This window comes from Fringilla coelebs (assembly GCF_963513975.1).
Source record: "Fringilla coelebs genome assembly, chromosome: 1".
Taxonomy (NCBI): Eukaryota; Metazoa; Chordata; class Aves; order Passeriformes; family Fringillidae; genus Fringilla; species Fringilla coelebs.
In genome coordinates, this window is record NC_140028.1 from 36779148 (window position 1) to 36799184 (window position 20037).

Below are 20037 nucleotides of genomic sequence, written 5' to 3' on the forward strand. Positions count from 1 at the left end.
CAGCTGTCTTCTTTTCTGGCCACATGATAGCAGTAGGGCTCCAAGAAAACGGGCCACAGGCTCTGTCTGTTAATTGGTAGTGGGGACCCTCTCCTGACTGCACTTGTGCTATGAGTCAGCTCCTGGACACAGCACTATGGTGCAAGGGAGGTCCCAGTGTGAGTTCCAAAAAGCATTGGGTCAGCTGCAGGTGTGATTTGATCTACCTACACTATGTCTGCTGATATTTACAGAGAAAGAGGTGGCCCATTCAGCCAGAAAAACTGTGCACCATTGCTGTACAATATGACTTTGATACTGAACAAGTCTCCTTTTGGTCCTTTGGAGCTCATTGAGTCTAAAGCAAAATGCAGAATCATGGAATAGTTTGGGTTGGAAGGGACCTTTAAAGACCACCTAGTCCAACCCCTCTGGAGTGAGAAGGGATGTCCTCCAGAGACCCATCCAGTGAATGTTGCCAGGAATGGGAGCTCTACCACCTCCCTGCACAGCCTGTGCCAGCATCTTACCACCTTCATTGCAAATAATTTCTTTCTTTTATCTAGTCTGAATTTTTTCCTCTTTTAGTGTTAAAACCATTACCCCTTGTCCTGTTGCAACAGGCCCTGTTAAAAGGTTTGTCTCCATCTTTCTCATAGGTGCCTTTCAGGCACTGAAAGGCTGCTCTAAGGTCTCCCTAGAGTCTTCTCCAGACTGAATAACCTCAGCTTTCTCAGCCCTCTATCATAGGAGAGGCACTCTGGCCCTCTGATCACCTTTGTGTGCCTTCTCTGGACTCACTCTGTCAGGTCCATGTCTTCTCTGGGCTGAGGACCCCAACGCTGGATTCTGTACTCCAGGTGGGGTCTCATCAGAGTGGAGGGGCAGAATCTCCTCCCTCAACATGTGGCCATGCTGCTTTTGCTGCAAATTCTGTTGGTTTTCTGAGCTGCAAGCACGCACTGCATTTCATGCCTTTCATCCACTAACACCCCCAAATCCTTCTCCACAGGGCTGCCCTCAATCTCTTCATCCCCCAGGTTGTATTGATCCTGGGGATTGCCCTGATCCAGGGGCTGGACCTTGCACTTGGCCTGGTTGAGCCTCATGATTCTACCAAGGGCTTGTTCAGGTCCCTCTGGATGGCATCCTGTCCTTCAGGTGTGTCAACAACACAGCCAGGTGGGCTCTGCAAACTTGCTGAGGGCAGACTTGATCCCATTGTCTCTGTCATTGATGAAGACATTGAATGACATCTGTCCCCGTAGGGACTCCTGAGGGACAACACTTGTCACCGGGACATTGAGCCATTAACTTCTACCTTCTGGATGCAATCATCCCACCAATTTCTCATCCTCTAAACTCAACTCGTGAAACCTATCCCTCTCCAATTTAGAGTGGGGACTGTGTCAAAGGCTGTAGAGAAGTTCAGGATAAAGGATAACAGCAGCCCTTCCTTTGCCCACTGCTGTGGTCACTCCACAGTAACAGGTCACAAGGTTGCTCAGGCAGGACTTGCCCTCGGTGAAGCCATGCTCTTTGTCTCAAATCACCTCACTGTTCTCCATGTGCCATAGCATAAATTCCAGGAGGATCTAGATCTCCATGATCTTTTCAGGCACAGAGGTAAGGCTGAATGGTCAGTAATTCCTGAGGTCCTCCTTTCTACCACTTTTAAAATGGGTGCAATGCTCCCTTTTTCCAGTCAAATGTTTGACTCTAGGGTGTCTGTGTATTACAATTTTTCCTGTGTGACCCATCATTTGGACCAGATATATGAAGATTTGGTCCTGGAAGAGAAAATTCACAGAAATTCCTAATTTAATAGGTGTCTAAGCACCTAATTCCAAATGGATTCTCAGCTATTTCCTAACCCTGTTGGTATCCTGGGCACCTGCAGTCAGAGAATTCCTAGTGGCCTTCATTTCTGTTGCTTGGCAAGATCCCTTTCAAGCAGCACACCTAAAAGGGCCCGACTAACTGATCAGTGCCAAAACCACAGCAAGATTCACAAACCATGGGCGTATTTTTCTGATCTTCTTGGCAAGTTCTGATGTAACAAAATGTTTCAGGATGTCTTCATCATTTTGGGTCACAAATAAAACCCAATGACCCATCTCAAATGCTAAACAGCCCAGTTGCTCTCATTCAATATTACGCAGGCTCATTTTCTCCCATCACTTGCTTTGGAACACAGATTTGAAGCCACATCTTACCCTCCCACCAGAAAATCTTCTACTAGATCAGGAGTTCACCAGCTATCACACAGCAGCATGCTCTAAGATGAATCCCTCATCCCTTCTTGCTGAAGCTAATCTATTTAATATAAAATACTTAAAATATTCACAGTAAATATTCAGACTCTATAGCTTAATGACAATGGCTGTTGCCTGGAAGACTGGGTTTCTAATCACTGCCCTAATGAATAAACATCTGAGATTTACAGATTGTGGACAATGCCAAAGAGAAAGTACTCCTTCCAGACCAGGGTGCATTATCTGTGATTTAGCCATGAAATTATTACAGCTTCCTTTGGCTCCACAGGGGCAAATTCTGACTGGAGAGACCCCTGGGTTTGGGATGAAATTATACTTGCAGTGAAGAGATGCCATAATGATAGGATTCTATACAAAAATATAAAAGATCCTAAGACACATTCTTTAACCCAGTCTCAGTATTGTTGTAGCCTACAGGAAAGATTTTGAACCAAAATTGCAAAGTTAGACTGACAGTAGTGCTTTTGGATGATTGCTTCTATTCATCAGACTTCCAGGCCTTAGTGAAATCAGGATGAAGAGCGTTACATTGTTTTTTCTGTAGTGGAGGCTTAGGAAAAAAATGTTGTCCTATTCACTTATTATCAAATCTGAACGGTTTGCTTTTGAAATGTTAAATGTTACCCCAGTTGAACTCTCTGTTTTAGGCAGAAGCTAGTTCAGACTGCCTTTCATGGGACTCCAAAATCAATACAGAGAATGAAAGATAGATGGGAAAATATGAATTAATCCATTAATTTAAATTTCATCTTCAAGTCATTATGCTAAAAAAGAAAAAAAAAAGATTCTAGTACAATGGACTATATTCTTTTCTCAAGATTCTGGTACATTGGACTTTTTCTTTTCTCCTACGACCCACTTAGAAATCCAGAAGTCATAAAGTTTTGCCTTGTCACAAGCTATAAGTTATGGTGGCACAGCAATATTTTTTACTGTCCAGATAAAAAAGGAAATTACTAACTCCATCCTTGCCTGGTGATGCAGTTAGCTGCCTGAGGTCTCAGTGGTTTCACTTCATTTAACATGAGGAAGTATAAAACTGACATATAAAAATTCCCTTAAGCAATCACTCATAATTGTAAAAAAAACCCCTTTTTGTGGGGTTTTTTGATCTATCCACACATTGATTTTTACGCAGAGAGCATCTCTTTTTTTTTTAACAAACAAAAGGTTCTTTCATATTTGTTACATACTTTTCTATTTTGGTTTTCTTTGTTTTTACTTTGAAACTATATTTAAATTTATTTCTCTATGCCCATTCCTTGCAGCTTTTAAGATGGCTAAATGTTGAGATTGTGAGAATCATCTGCCTTCTTCAGGTATTTTCGGAGTTTCTAACCTTGTTAATGAGGCCATCTCGATGTTTTTCCAATAAAATCCTTTCAGTGTTTCATTGAAGTTACCATTGCTGTTATTTTATGTGTCTAGTCTCCCAAATTCATTGGGAGAGAAGACTACAGGACTTTTGAGAAGGAATTCTTGTTAACAGACCATAAAGATTTCTAATCTGTAATTATGGAGCTTACAAACCAAGGGTACTTTAAATATTTAATTTCTGCAGATAGGCTATATTTATAGGAAATGATGATCATACTATGGTGGTTAGAGTTCATGTGTATAAGGCATTTGGAGCGATTGAAAATACATTGAGGCAAATGCACAAATACCAATGATTGTGTGAAACACTGAAGCCAGTATTAGCATATTCCATGCTGTCCTGAACATGTCAGATCTGAGTGATATCAGTGCCATGAAGGAGAATAGCACTTTTCTTGTTGAAAAGAAAATGGATGGTTTTGCAGAGCCAAAACTCTTTTTCCTTCTAAGTAGCTACCAGCTAATTTATAATGATGTTGCTGATCATTTTATTCAAGGTAAAAATGTGATGAGAGTTACCAAATATCAAAGAACAGTTGAAACAAACAAGTGTTCTTGCACATGGATAAGATGGGGAAGGCAGTAAGGGAAGATTTCGTTTTCAGGATTTTGTGAAGAAGCTATAAATAAAGGTATGCTCTAAATAAAGCTCATTTTAAAAATAAACAAGCCAAACACCCGAGAATGATAACTGTTACTTGCTTATAATGAGGAGTTAGACTGACCTACCCATAGCCTTCTCAGAGAAACTGTATATGGTCTTTGAAATTTGTGCCATTGCAGCAATGTGAAATCATCAAAATCTCTGCTTTTAAGTAAGAAAAAAATTCTCCCTTCACGGTTGTAAAGAAGAAGCTGGAAAATGGGATCCCAGAAGGCTTAAGATAGAAAAGTGAGTCATGAGACATAAAAAAGTTAAAAATATAATTTTATTGATTTTTATAGCAACCTCTTAGCTCTTTGATGTCTGCCTGAAAAATCTATAAAGAGTTGTCACAGAGAGACCTTGCTGATGGCATCCAGTGCCTCTGAGCTCTTAAGTTTGGCAGGGAGAGCCTCTGCATTCAATGTCATGGTAGCAGGTTAGATCATCTCATCCTTTTCTTTTTCTGTATCTTCCATGGAAGAAAAATTCATCTGCTCAGGACTTGAGTGAATGAATATAGCATATGCCACTGTTAACAGTTAGGATATGATAGACTGTGTGTATTTTTAATTTTCTAGAAGTTAAATGTTGATTACTCAGGCAATCAGTGCAAGACAAAGGAACCTGCCAAAGATAATTCAACCCACCTGCACTAGACACCTGACTTAGGCTGGGATGAATTACCCTTGAGGATTTGAGAGTACCTTGAGAAGGCCACTTTTCCTCACTGGCTGTTACTGGAACAGGGACAACTAGGTCAGGCAAGCTGTAGCTCTTTCAGGTGCTTCATGTCAGGTGAGAGCCCTAATTGGGCCATTAGGCTTTATCCACCAGTCATGATTGTAAAAGGAAATTCCTCCTCTGAACTCTGAAGCTGTTGAAGCACAATGTCTCACTTTACTGGGTGAAGTCAAGTCCCTCTGCTAGCATATGGGACATTAAGGGTATCAAAGGAAAGTTTTGTTCCACAAGAACAAAGCTGATAATTTTTTCCCTATTCTGGAACAAAATATAATTTTCAGTTGAAATCTTGCAGTAAATGCTAGATTCTCAGGCTGGAGTAGGAAGCTGACAGCCTGTAAGGTGTAAGTGGACCACACTGTAAGTAAATAAAAGCAAAAGCTTGCAAAGAGAGTCCTCTCCAATCCTGGAGTGGTATGCTTGTCCACCTGCAGGAAACAAATACAAAAACCAGAAAATGTCTTACTAACACTGATAATTTGTTTTGGGTGTTTGAGTGGGTAGCTTGTAACAGGCAAGTGGGTAGCTTGCAAATTTTATGTGAATTATATGACCATAATGTACATAAAATCTCTACAGACACTGTTGTAAGTATGGTCTGATATCCAGATATCATATTTATTTAAGTACTATGTACTTTCTCAGTAGGCTGCTTTGTCTCAGAGGATGATAAAATACTCAGGGTCTTACAGATGGTTCCAATTTAGAGAAGCAATTGACAATTGAGTGTATATAGTTATCAATGAGAATCAAGCCTATATTTTCCTACATTTGCAGACACCAATCAGAGTGAGAAAACTCTTTGCTGATAGCTTTAAACCCCACTCTCACTAGGCTTCTTTTTCTTTAAGCTTTATTTCAAGTGCTGGGTCTGGCTGTAACCCTGGCATTTCTAACCCAGTCATGAGAGTGCTGTGGGTGTGTGACACCTTGTGACTCCTGCTGCTGTTTCTGTAGCAGCAACCAGACCTCTCTATGCTATGAATGTAGGAAATATCTTTTGTGCCTGTGAATCCTTAGCTCTTGCAGCGACCACAAAGGTGGGAACTGGGTGGGTTCCACACCTACTGGCTGTGGCACTCAAATAAATGTTTTCAGGTCTGCAATTTCACTGTCTTTATACACATACATACACATACTCTGCATGTGCCTGAATTGAAATATTTGAGAAAATGCCTATCCAAAGATTTTTCTGTATGCCTATATGCTCTCCCCATGGGAAGAGCAAGATTTTACTCCTGTTGTATAAAATGAAAAAGTTTTCACTAAGTAAACCGTATCTTTCCAATTGGATTGAAGTTTGAATGATCAATGGAGGAAAATAGCTGCTAGGTTCTTCCTGTCAGCTACAGGCTGTGTGTCATAGGCTGACAGGCACTGGGCCCTAGGAGTCTGGGTCCTGCCTGTTTCATTAAGCAGTATGAGGCTGACTATCAGCTATTAGCATGCAGAATATTAGAAGCACCATACCTGTCAAAGAGGAAAAAGGACCTCCATACAGCTTTATCACTATAATCCATTCATCAGTTTATTGAACTGAAGCTTGATAGGGGGTTTCTCAAATGCATGTGATGCCCCATGTTGTTAAGAGTTTTGTATTTTGATCTCAGATTATACTGAAAGTTTTGTGCTAGTTATATATCTGAAGTTGTTCCAAAGCAAAAGTTATTTCTTCCAGAGCAGAGTGCAGCTTGTACTTGCCACATTTCCCCAGAGACACCTATTTCATGGCTTAGGGAGTTGGAGGTGGATAGAAATTCTTCCTTCCATTTCGTTGAGTGTGCCATCAGAGGCATCCCCTGCCCTCCTGTGGTTCTCCTGCTGTTGGCTTTCAAATTTGATCCTTGACCACTTTATATCTGGCCACAGTGCAGTGAAATCTGGCTACAGCAAAGATGAAGAATGAGGCCAAGATTTGGATTAGGCAGGTTCCACTTGATGACAGGCTGTTATGTGTGCTTTGTAGAGGTGAGATGGTTTTATGATAAGAAAGGTTTACATCTGAAAATTAAATGAAATGTGCAAGGGAGAAGATATACTTTGGTATCTTTCTGTAAGCTTCAGTGCCATTCTCAGCTACCAAACCCCCCTCTACAGTCCCCCCTCCATCTCTGTCCTTTGTTGGCTGAACTGTTGGCTCAAAATCCTAGAGCTCTTGAGAGATCTTGGCAGAGGTTAAAGCTGTTTGAATGCCTGGGCAGATTTCCGTATGGAAATCTGGAAAGTTGGCAGAGGACAATTTTGTGCGTATTTTCTTTGTTCACTCTGTTTAATGAACACAGTAGCACCATAAATGCACAGAGGTCAAAAACTGTCTTTATGTAGCATCAGAGTTCAAAGTTCTCATCTTCTTTGTCCATGGTTTACATCTGTGGCGTTTGCCCTCTCTGTCTGGATGCTTGAACAGTGCCCTGTCTTTGAGATAGTAAATGTAATCATCACCATTCTTGAACCACAGTGCATTGCTGACAGCTCTCTTCCAGACCTTAGTTCACTAGAAAACATGAAATTTGCTCAGGAAGCTTAAAATGCAGAAAGTTAGATCTTACATATACCACCAAATAGTATATGCCTGGTTGTAGTGGATGACTTTTCATGTTGTGTTCAAAAATGCTCCAGTGTCCTTTTCAATGCTGACTTAAAAGTCTTTTAAGACTACCTTACTATAAAAACAGCAAAAGCCATTGCTAAAACTGGACAGCTATCATGGGGGAGATCCTTGTGGATCATGCTGGTAGAATACAGATTTGACATTTCCTTCAGTTTCTTGAAATTTAAATGTTTACTTGTAAGTGGTGGAGCTATAAACCCTTGCTGAGATTTTGGTCAGTCTAAAAAGCTGAGCATTTTATTTTACCAGAAACTGCAAGTTTGCCAGGATACAAATCTTAGTTTTTGTTTTATTGATCTATATTCTATAAACTGTATTTACTATGCCAACAAGTTTTCAATCTTATTTTGTCATGTAGTTTCATTCCAAATAATTTCAATAAGTGTACATTTAAGGATATACAGAATTTTTATATACATTGTTCCATAGCCAGGAAGCTGGATTTGCTAAATGTTTGCTAAAATCTGACATTTTTGTTAATAAGGGTTGAGAATTCTGTAACATTCCTGCACAGCAAACATATAGCAAGAAACTGTCTAAAAACCTGATACACAAGTGGGTGAAACTTGAATCTCTCAAAATAGAGGCCTCCAAAAATTTCCTCAAGATGTCTGGCAGGAACACTGTAATGAAAATAATCAGATTTGGCATTTGTGATGTCTTACCTCTGTGGGATACCAAGAAGAGGCACTGAAACACGTATTTTCCAAAGCAAAGAGTGTATCCACAGAAAGGCTTTTTAGAAGAAAGTTTCCTTTCATCTTTATTTTGAAACTCATTATTTTCCAGGATATGATGTTTCATGACAAGTAGTTGAGATGCTGTGATAATATGACAACAGTAGTCCAATGTTCTGGAAAACTAGCAAAAGCAAAGTTGCAAAATATTAAACTGAATTGCTAAGTGGATTTCTGCATTTTTGTTCTACAATATTGACACTAAGTTTTATCAAAAGGAAAAAGAAGGTTCATGCTGTCAAGGTATAGGGTAGGACCAGAGTATTCCTACAAACCAATGTATGTTTTTGAAAACTAAGCTACTAAACTTTAAAAAAGCCTATATTGAGCTATTTAGAGGAACAGTACTTATTTCACTTGTACTTGGGTGTTCATGTCAGGTAATCAGAACAAAATTAATATTGCTGTTTGGACTGTCTGTGAGGTGAATGAATCAGGTGCTAGAGCCTTTTACCATCAGTCATCTCTTCCTCCACATACTTCAAGATGACATCCATAATGAGCTGTTACATCACCTTTCCAGGGATGGAGGGGAGACTGACTTGCCTCTAGTTTTCTTGGGCCCTCCTTCTTCCCCTTTGTGAAGACTGCAGTAACACTGGCTTTCCTCCAGTCCTCAGGAACATCTCCTGTTCTCCAAAACTATTCAAAGATAGTGGAGAGTGGCACAGCAACAGCATCTGCCAGCTCCCTCAGCACTTAGTGCCTGCACCCCATTAGAGAGCACAAATTTGTGGGTATCAAGTTTGCCCAAATAATCTTTATCCTGATCCCTCTCCAACAGAGGGAGGAGACAAGTCTTTTCCTCTTTCCTTTTGTACCTGGGATTCCTGAAGGCCAGCCTTCTGAAGCAAAGGAATTCAGTAACTCCATGTTTTCTGGATCCTTTATCACCAGGGCACCCACCTCATTCAGCAATGAACCCACATTTCCCTAGTCTTGCTTTTGTCACTGATGTACTCAAAGAACCCCTCCTTGTTCTCCTTGACATTCCTTGCCAGATTTAATTCCAAGGGGACCCTAGCCTTCCTTGTCACATACCAGTATACTCTAACAATATTCCTACATTCCTCTGTCCTACTTTCCATATTCTGCCAACTTCAGCCTTCCATTTGAGTTTTGGCAGAGGTTTCTTACTCACCCATGCAGGTGAGATCTTCTTGCTTGATCTCTTACTCATAAGGATGCACTGATCTTGAGCTCAGAGAGAGTGATGCTTGAATATTAATGAGTTTTATTGGAGCCTTCTAGAGCCCTAATCAGTGGTGTTCTGCCAAGCAGGTCCTTGAAGAGGCCAAAGTTAGGTCTCCTGATGTCCAGATCTGCAATTTTTTCTGCCCTGCTCCTTCCAGGCGGTATCCTGACCTGTGCCATCTCATGGGCACTGCAACCAAGGCTGTCCCCAGGTTTCACATCCCCAACCAGTCTTTGGGGATTTCACATCCCCAAACCACTTTGTTGGCTAGTACAACATCCAGCCCACACCTTTCCCAGTGGATCTTCCACCACCTGAGTTGAAAAGCTCTCACCAGTGCTTTGCAGGAGCCTTCTGGAGGGCATGTGCTGAGATGTGTTCCTGCTTTCCATCAAACATCAGGGTGCTTGAAGTGACCCATGAGAAGCAGGGCCCATGAACAGGGTACATCCACCTCCTTTCTAGATTCAAAAATTTGGTTTCAGTTGGACAGGAAAATTATTAGATTTGCGCATATTTAGGATAAATAATTCTGTGCAATTTTTTGTACCTTGGCCTTCATCAGCATTTTCATCCGTGTACATGTCTTGTGTAAAGGTTTGCCTGTTTCAAAGTAAGCCAGAGTAAATCACTGCAAGGGTGTCTCTGTAACAATTTCACACTAAGCCCACAAATTAAAAATATGTTTAAGAAGAAAAGTAACCTGAACCTGGGTTTCTCTGCAGAAGGACTTTTTTATTACTCCTAATGTCCAAAAGCAGTACTTCACATTATGAACTAATGGCCTGTGAAATGTCATTTAAAAATAAAATATGTGTTTGAGTCAGAGGAATAACATCTTTGACTGTCTTATGGTTTTTTCCCCACTGTTTTGAAAGTAATTTATTTTTCTTCTACTTTTGTTTTAGAAAAATAATTGATCTGAGGCTAAAAAAGGACAGACTTAATTACAGACCATAGCTTTTTTTGTTTCAGTTTGCACAATTTTGACAACAGTGCTTTAAATGCAGAGACACTAGCACAGCTTAATTGAAATTCTGATGATGTTTTTTGCACTAATTGATACCCATGTTGGCAGACTGAGCTCAGCGACCCAGGAATGAATGGACAGGAAGAATGAGACTATCAGCTTAGCCTTGCAGGTGGTCTTTCCTGATCAAGATTAAAGAACATTGGCAGGGCACCACAGGAGAGCTAGCACTGCTGATACCCTATGCTATTCTCATTTTGTATTTAAGCACAGGATTTCAGTGTTCAGGCTGAGATTTTCAGTCTGACTCCATTTGCAGTAGTAATAATAATAATATCGAAAAAAGACTGAGAAATTACTTGATCATACTGTGTAAGGAGGTTGGCAAGGAGAAAATGCCAGGTACAAAAGAGGCTTTTAATCTTGCAGAAAAAAAGATAGGTGAGAACTAATGATTTGTCTTGGATTTAGCATGAACTCAGATTAGTATGAGATAGAGATTAATAATGGGGTAGAAGTAGGGTGTTAATAAGCTCTGGAACAAACTTCCAAGGGTATGTTAAATTCCACGTCCTTCAAAGTCTAACACAGGGTCTTGGTCTCAGCACAAATAAGACTGCCATGATATCACATGGCCTACTGTATGCACAAGAGCAGTCTAGACAGTTCTGGCCCTTAAAGACTATTAATCCTGTTAATTCTTACTTTTACATAATATATTCATCAGAGAATTTAAGAAAACAGATCAGTAGCATTATTGCCACTGTACAGATATAGGGCTGTATCTCAGGGAGGTTAAATCACCTCTTATAAGGTGGTCAAGAAGCCAATGCATAAGAAGTAATGGCATATAAAGTACTCTATAAGCAGTTTGTGACATTGTATCTTATCAACTGGACACAGTAATCTTTGGAAAAAAACTCACAGATGCAGTTAATTTCATTTTATAGTTAAAAACAAAGTAGGGGACTAATATTTGGCAATTGAAAATAAAAAATGACAGAACATTAGATTAGACTGACTTAATGATCTCTTCTCTCAGTGCCTCTAGAATGTACATAGGACTCTCTTAAGTCAGTAAGTGAAAAAAAATACAGCCTAAACCCTATTTCAGTTCCTTCAGAAGCCTCCCTATAGAAAGCTATTTTTGAAGGCAATCGTATCCCATTTGGCAAATGTTTGCATGAAGAACTTCTATTTATTTTTTAAATTAAAGAGTATAACAATAAATGGCTTAGGGTTAGGGCAATGACTGCAGCAGTTTTCCTTGATAGGGAGAGGCTTTGTTGAAACTGTGGGGCTGAAAAAGCTGACAGGGCACTTAATCTGGCTTCGTGATAATTGAAAATGAGATGGCCTATTGGCCTGAGATGTGCATTTGGTTTTTATGGAGCTGTACCAAGCCAGATCTTAAGGTGGAATCTATAAATGGCTTTAGTATATGTGTGCCAGACTATTTCTTGTTGCTTTTAGCTTCATAAGGTAGAGCAAGTACTATTATAAACCCCAACCCAAAACCTGCTAAATTTCTATTGATGATAGACTATGCAAGAATGACTGTAAACAGAAGGGGACAAGATAATAAAAAAAAATACATAAGCATTTTGAAATGTTGCCATATTGTTTATATTGAATTCAATATCTCTATTGCACAGCACAGTCAGCTGCCAAGATTTTGTGCGTGACAGGTTGTGCCAACATTTGTATTCAGATGCTCCAACTCTTGAGAGGAGAAGGAAAAAAGACATTTTAAATTAATAAGATGGTACAGGCCTTCCTCCATAACTACTGAAACATTCTCTGCTACGAAATGTGATCAGCAAGCAGTTCTGAATGCACTATCACATTCATCACTGATGTTTATTAATATTATATTTCTAGGGCAATAAATCCAGGTTATTGTTAGACTGATATTGTTCTTATGAACTAAGGTTCATTGACCTAGAATTAGCTTTAAGAATAAGCTCTTTCCCTAAGACTGGGTGTCTTGCACACATGTAGGCAGATGTACATTTTCAACGCGGTGCGTTGGTATAAATTTGAATTTAAATCTCTCTACTGTACCTGCTGATCATAGATAACTGCATTCTTTTTAAAAACAATTAAATCCCATTGTTATCAACTGTCTGCAGCTTGAAGAGCTCACAGTGGCATGGCACTTTCAGAGCTGAGCAGAGACTACTTATGCTTAGTTTGCTGCTTTGGGTTGGTTGGGAATGGTCACAGTGTGGGGTTGGTTTTGCTCCTGGCCCTGCACAGATCAGCAGAAGAGTGAGTTTAAGACACCCTTAGAGGTGCCACTGGGAGCTAGAATCCTACCCACAGGATCTATGGGAGGTGGAGTGAAATGAGAGCTTGTAGTCCCACTATGGCTGTGTTTGAACAGTCAGGTCCTTCAGCTGAGGGGCTGGTCAGCTGGAAATTTGCCCATGATATGAAACAGGGGATGAGAGGTAAAAGGAAGTTCTAGCAGAATATAGTCAGGATTTTGGAAGTCTCTTAAGCATCCTATCCTGTAGTTTCCATGCTACAGGTAAGCTTGTCAGGTAGGACAATAGCAATATGATTAAGTCACGTGAGTTAGATTGGATCTTATTAGAATGGATGCATTCTAGTTCCCATGTTTAAAAAAGGCTGCTGCTATTTTTTTATTTCTTTTGTGTGTGGGCACTGTTTTAATTTAAATTTAGAAGGTGCAAGAACATGAAAATGCAGCAGCACAATCATATCATCATGTTTGATTCAAAAGTCAATGGCCCTCAGAGAACCATGCAGCAGCTCATTCATCAACAGGATGGCGAGCAGGAATGCAAAGTGTGCTGGTGGGTTATTACACATGCTGAGCCTGATTCTCCTCTCATGTACACTGTTAACACACAGGAGTAACAGCACTGAAATCAGCATTGTTATGGTGGTACATGTGAAAGAACTGTCAGGCTTTCCATGTGCCAAGCTCTCATCATCTCTGTCTGGGAAAGAGAGCCATCTAAAATGCTTTGGAGGCTACATTCATCTAAAATGCTCAGCTGAACCAGCACTTAAAATTTGATATTTTCTTGTGTTCTCTGAAGCACTTAGCTAAATAATTTGAAATACATTATTACAGAGACAGTCCCTGTCACCGCCAGAGCCAATGTTCCTTTAGAATGTCTGTTTTATGAATCTAGTTTTGAGTATTTTCCATAGTAACTCAACCATTTTAATTTGCTTTGGACCACGGCACAGCAAGTTTGCAGCCTTTGTAAATTCCCACCAAAAAGGCAAGAAAAACCTTTGTTTTTCTTGTTTTTCTTAAATACAAAAAAAACCAACTTTTTTTTTGCTCTTCTAGCTGAAGATGTGCATAATAATGTGCAAAAATGTCTTTCTTATTTTGAATGTTGAGACAGAGGTTAAAATAACTAACACTATAATCCTACAAACAAAAAAAAAAAGATCTGCGAAATTAATATATCTCTTCATGTACTATTTCCCCTGCCAAGAAAACTCTCAAAAACAATTTTTATACAGATCACCTATGCTCAGTTTTGACTTTCAAGTCAAATAGCTAAAATATGATTTGTACCTTAATCCTGGATATGTAGTCTTTCCTATCCTTCTGAAGGCGTGGTGGAATTCAACCATTCCCTTTCTACAGATGGTGAAATTGAGAGGGTATAGTTTTGTAAATATTGTGACACCTGGACTTGAAAAGCTTCTTGTTCCACAGAAGAGAAAACAAATGCCCAAAAAATTATGATAGGACTGAAAGAAGGCCCATAGTTTCTGTGGAGGATGGAGGGGTTTTCCATATATCAATTTTTCAGTGGGTGTTTCTTGAGAATGTTACATTTATTTGGAGGCACAATTTCTTATTGCATGAACTGCGAATAGGCATCAAGAAAAGAGGTATTTATGATACTAGTGAAGAAAATGGTAGTTTCTTCTCACATCATAAGTGGACTAAAAAGTTTTGTGTACAATTGATAGTAATTTAGGTATTTTCTCTGATTTATTTTATGATCATTTTTTAAACCAAGTAAAAAAATCTGTAAAAAGCTCCAGATTATGAAAGAGAGTGAAAACACTCAGGGTTTTTCTGTGCACATTTTCTTTTCGAATCATGCTTTTGATATGTTTGCAATGCCCATGTTTACCTGCTAAAAATGGTCCTGGTGTTGAAGTCACTTTTCTGTCCCATCAGCAAACTTTCTTTCAGACTTGCAAGGTGATACCTACAGTCACCCATGAGGGATGCTGCTGAGGTTGGTGGGCAGAAGAATATTGATCTGAGGGCATCCACATATTCCTGGCTGGTGTTATTACATAGTAATAGGTTGGGTAAGGCTTCCCTTCAACAGCTGCAGCCTTGCCTAGGGTCAAGGTTGTACCACCTGCCCCTGAGTACTGGAGAGAGCCAAGGCCCAGGTGCTGCTAGAGTTATCTCCTTCCTTGGATGCTGTTCAGCATAGATGCTGGAGTATTTCACTGTGGCATGCTCTTTGATATTTTTCTTGGTACGCGTATTGCGATTGTTTGATATTTTGTATTAGTTATACTCCATTTAATGAAAAATGTTTCTGCTTGTGGAAGTTTTGCTAGATTTTAAGTACATGGGTTGAAGTTTTCCCAAATGGGTATTTGCTTCAGCTGATTTCTTTCCTTTTATTCTGTCTTTCTCTTGAAGTTCCTTTGAAAAACGTTCTGGTTATTTTCAGTAAGCAGGTTTGAAAAGCAGCAGAAATACCCTTTTAACCCAAAACAAGAAAACAAAGGAAATTCTCTTTGAAGATCTCAAGCATCCCTCTGCTTTGGAGCAAGGCATTTAGTAGAAAAGGAGCTTTCTGTGCTCTATTTTGTGGCTGTGTCTCCTGCCAATCTTGTGGTTGGCCAATTTTTGTGCCTTGGAAAACTGCAGTTTACACACGCACATGAAGTTGGTAGAGACAACTTGGATTTTATCAGCAAGGTCACAAATGAGGAGATGGAGGCTCCTTCCATGGGCCTTGCTACCAGTTACAACTTTTATTCCCATTGCACAGTGGGCTGGCCTGGGAGAAGGAATGTGCCTCTGTTAGGGAGACAGACTGAGAGAGTTGGGGTTGTTCAGCCTGGAGAAGAGAAGGCTCCAGGGAGACCTCATTGCAGCCTTTTTGTCCACAGAGGGGATTTGTAAATAAGAGAAAGTGACTTTTTACGTGGGCAGCAACTGAAAGGACAGGCAGAAATTGTTTGAAGTTGAAGAAGGACAGATTTAGTTTAGATGCTAGGAAGAAATTCTTTATTTTGAGGGTGGTGAGGAGCCTTCAGAATTACTTGTTTGACTACTAATCCCAAAGTTAATGCTTTCTGTTTATTTGTGGTTTTAAAAAAATTTATTTTTGGTTTGGAGCTCTGCATATGAGCATCAATATTTAGTTATTTGTCTTCTCTGACCCATTTTAGAATCACCGTATAAGATGAAGAAAAAAACCCCAGTATATTACTTTTTGCCAATTTTTTAATTTTTCCCCAAAGATTTTAAAATCTGAAGTGGTTTCAGAGAATGGAGTTTATCTTACTTGGAAATGAAAATATTTAGAAAAGATCCTTCCCGTTCTGCTATCGATATTTCATCTATGTGAGATACCAAGATTCATTCAGCAGTTAAAAACTATTGAAACAAGTCCTTCTACTGTTCTACTTCTTTCTAGTTTAATTTTTCTGAGGTTGTTGTCTGATTTGCTGTTTAATAAGTAAAGAAATATTAAGTTTTAAAAGTCGGGAGCCAAACTTTTGCTTCTTAGAGCAGTGTAAATCCAGTGTACTCTGCCCTAGGGTCATTACACTACTTACAGAATAATCAAGTTGGAAAGAAAAAGGTAGTTATGCATGAACATTTTGTGAGCTGTGTATCTGTGTTCAATATTTGTGTGTGTGTGTATATAAATATAAGGACTTTTCAGTAAAATAGTGATTTATCTTTTACTAACTAATGCTATCAGTCCAAAGAATTTCTTTGATTGTGACCTTTAATGTAATTTTTTTCAATTTGCTGTTTAGCAGCTGACTTTAAAATATTTCAAATAGAGCTATTTAATATAGCCCATTACAATTTTCCAACCTCATCATAATCTATTTTTCTAACAGGGTCACCTTTAACATATGATGGGATGAATGTATTTTATTAACATCTATTCTTTTTATAAGGATGTCTGATTGAAAGCTGCAATTTTTTTTTTATCCATAGGATTTTAAAAAAGAATCACACACAACTTTGAAAAATCCAAAAATGGGTTATTCTTGGATAAAAGTATATTCTCTTCTGCCAGTCATCTTCTGTCTTGAATAATATTTTGTAATCTTCCACTGACAACTGACTCTGAAAGATGTCTAATCTGTCCTTAGACATGGCATATAGCTGCAGTTTGCTATAATATCTGTTTCTGCTGCAAAAGACATTTATAATACTTTCTACATAATTTAAATGTACTGTGTTGTTTCCTCATTTTGGGGAGAAAAAAAAGAAGGCAATTCAGAGCTCCACTGCTGAGGGCTGTCTGTTAATCTTCTTCCATTGTTTTATTTACATAGATTTATGAAATCCCGACAGAATTATATTTGTTTGTGTGTAGTGCTGCTACTTTGATATAAAGAGGAAGTAGTGGCTCTGCCCCTCATACACAAATTCGTCAAAATGTTTATTCAATTTCAGGCTCATTTGTTTAATCTTTTAGACAACAATAGGAATATAAAAAGCTGATCAACAGGACTTTTGTTTCGACCAAACTCTAAAAATATAGATTTTTTTTATCTGGAAGGAGGTTTATTTCTGGTCTGCTCTGACAGAAGGATGATAGGTTTCTATCTCTTAGTCTAATTAATACCTTTAATCTTTTTTAATGGTTAAACAGTCTCCCTTTAGTTGCAAGGCAGAGAAGAGATAAAGGCACACAAGGCTGGAGGTTAATCCCTGTATTTTATTTCTTAATTTCTGCTATAGGGATTCCCTTTCCATCATTTCTGTTTACTTTTAAGCACTCTTCAGATGCTGGCAGAAAAAGACAACAAAAGTTTGATTAGGGCTATCACTCAAGATTAGGCAGACATTAAACTTTTTGGAATTTAAAGAGAAATAATTGTTAGCTGAACAAACAGGCTGATCTGGTTCTATATCCACAATTTTGTTATAATGGCTGAGAAAGAAGCAAAATAAAAATACTTTCATGTGGACTGTTTTGTTCAGCTAGTACACTCTGCCTTGCATTGTTCCAGAATAGATTCTATGGGAATTGTTGTAGCACAAATAATTATGGATGAAAATTATTTGGTGGCTGGCTTAGGAAAATTCTGTATGCATTTTCATTGGTTTGTACTGGTGTTAGGCTACTTCTCCATAGACAAAATCTAATGCCAATGTTATGTTAACTTAAGTATGAAATCAAAAAGGCACAGAACTTTATTGGTGTTTTATTTAATATGCTCTCACCCTATAAGTAGGAGTTGAGATTTTCATTTGAGTAATTTTTGAGGTGGTTTAAAGGACATTCTGGGAGCAAGAAATCTCATGTTGGTAGAACAGTGGTAATTAGTGGCGTGGGTGACGTTTTTGCCTGGTTTCTTCTGAAAAAAAACAAAGAAAACCAAACCAAAACAAAGCCAAACTATTTTCTCTGGATAGCCTACACAATGTTGGAAATGAATGAATTGTTCTTTAAAGGTTGTAAGAACTTATTTCAGGAAGAGTTTGATCATAAAAATCACCTTTTCTTGACTTTTCCATTTAGAATTTTAATGTTTTTAAGTGAACTCTAGATGTTGGAGTATTCTGCAAATAAGATTAAAAGCTCTGATGTCACCCTTCCAAAGAGATTAAAGATTTAGGATTTGGGCTCAGACATGTACATGTCCTCACAGACTTTGAAAAAATTGGATTTGTTGTTTTTATTTTCCTTTGTATACGAAGAAATACTGCTTCAATTTGTGATGCTTGCTAGAAAAGCTTGAATAAATGCCTTTACATTTGCTAGTGAACTGATAACAACTGTGTTATGTACAGAAATTCTTCAAGGAAAAACACAAATCCAAAGACCACCTGCTCGAGATATTAAAGTTAGAGAAGAGCAGATAGTGCTTGTATTTTTTATGAGTGCTTCTTTTACTTTGGAAAGTTACAACAACTTTATAAAGACTCATGCCTCTTTGTAGACAGCATACTTGTTCGGAGGCAGCTGACAGCAGAGGCTGGCAATAAGTGCCAATATTGACACAATATCTGCAATATGAGTTTTCTGCACCACAGCTGCAGCCCAGCTCTGACATGTTCTCGCCTGTGGTGCCCATGTTCTCCCCACATGCCCAACAGCCAGAGGATTGCAGCAGGAGGGCTTTTTCCTGGTCACCTCCCTCCCCCCAGGAGAGAGCCTGTTCAGGGGTGTAATGATTTCTGGGGGTGACCTTTGGGAGGGTGACATGATGCTGTTCCCATCTGGGTAGCAACCACACAGAGTAGTTGTCAGATTAAGAGGTGGCTGGAAAGAGGGAATTTTGAGTTCTCCTTGTCATTTGCTACACATTGCACAGATGAAATAGGAGTTGAGTATTTTTGTTGTCAGTACGTAGGCAAAACAATATTTGAAATGAAAGGTGGCGTCCTTCGGTTGACATTTTGGAAAAAGTATGCACATTCCAAGGCACATATGTCACACTTATAAAATATCTCTTACTGCTTTATATTATGGGGATTAATAAACTACATACTGGATTTAAAGGTCAGGATTCTAGCTGAATGTTCTATAATGTATGAGTACTTATACAAGAGGTTTATAAAGTTGCTATACTTTGGACCCCTCAACTGCTTAAAATTTAAGTACATGCATAATTGTTTTCCTGAAACGGATGTACTTTTTCAAATCTGGTGTGAATAAACCCTTGATTGTCAATTATTCTTGTTCATATAATTCACTGTGAATTAGAAAAAAGAATTATAAAGTGTTCAGGTTTTTGTCCTCTGTTTCAAACTATTGATTTTTGGATCTGCTCTAAATTATTCAAGCTGAATAGCAGTTGAGCCAATGGATAGTATTATAAAATAGAAATAGGAAAATGGGGTTTCATTTCACTTTGCTCCAATTTTTTTTGAAGAAGTAGCTTTTGGCAGAAAAGAGGAACAGGTCCAAGCAGCCCAAGTGTCAGGTTCTGGGTTACCCCAGATTTGTGGATGGAAGAATTCCTGACTTGAAACAAACAATGTAGTAGCTATGCTGATATCACAGACACTGAGAGCTCTGGGTCTACTGAGTCTAGGACTACCTGGCCTTCATGGGACTTTGTGGGCCAGGTTTTCCCAAGAGACTCCTCCTTGGACCACGGAAATCAGGAGGATGAAGTTTGTGTCTGTGATAGGGTCTCAGGTAGCTTTGTTGTTGCCTGTTGAATTTTGAACTTTTACAAGGCCTGAAATGCCATTTAAATGTAATGGGCTTGGGAATTTCTCTGAATTGCACTTCTTTGGAACATTCCATACCACAGTTTGTGATGAAAAAGA